A 436-nucleotide genomic window follows, 5' to 3' on the forward strand; every position below is an offset into this window, starting at 1 on the left:
TAAAAAATTTAGTTTTTGCAAATTACTTTGGCGTCTGGCTCCATGGAAGACAACTGGGTCCTCACATCTGTCTGCTTCTGTGTTTAGTCTGTTACGACATTGTGCAAGCTGCATTGTACACTCAGAAAAGAGTGAGTGAAAAAGGCAGGTGTCTTAATATTATTATGATTATCATTTTGACCTTGGGGATCTCTTGAAGGATTACTGGGGACCCCTCTCCCCCAGGGTTCTGTGGACTGCACTTTGAGAATCTCTCCTTAGCTTTGGGTTCTCTAGGGCCTAAAGACAGCGTCCTGGGAACTAAAGACCTCTGGGGCCAGGCGACCTGGTTTAAGAGACAACCCTGACTACTAACAAGGCGAGCTACTAACGAGCCTCGTTTTCTTCATCTCTAACATGGGGGTGGTGACGATAAAAATAATGAAAGCACCTTCCC

At 45.4% G+C, this 436-nt stretch overlaps 1 long non-coding RNA gene across 1 annotated transcript in view; it reads left to right on the forward strand.

Moving 5' to 3' along the window:
• Nucleotides 1-436, forward strand: part of LOC111744636 — a 6,462-nt gene that overhangs the window by 2,562 nt on the left and 3,464 nt on the right. The gene's annotated exons all lie outside the window — the stretch shown is intronic.

This window comes from Pteropus vampyrus, unplaced genomic scaffold (assembly GCF_000151845.1).
Source record: "Pteropus vampyrus isolate Shadow unplaced genomic scaffold, Pvam_2.0 Scaffold138, whole genome shotgun sequence".
NCBI lineage: Eukaryota > Metazoa > Chordata > Mammalia > Chiroptera > Pteropodidae > Pteropus > Pteropus vampyrus.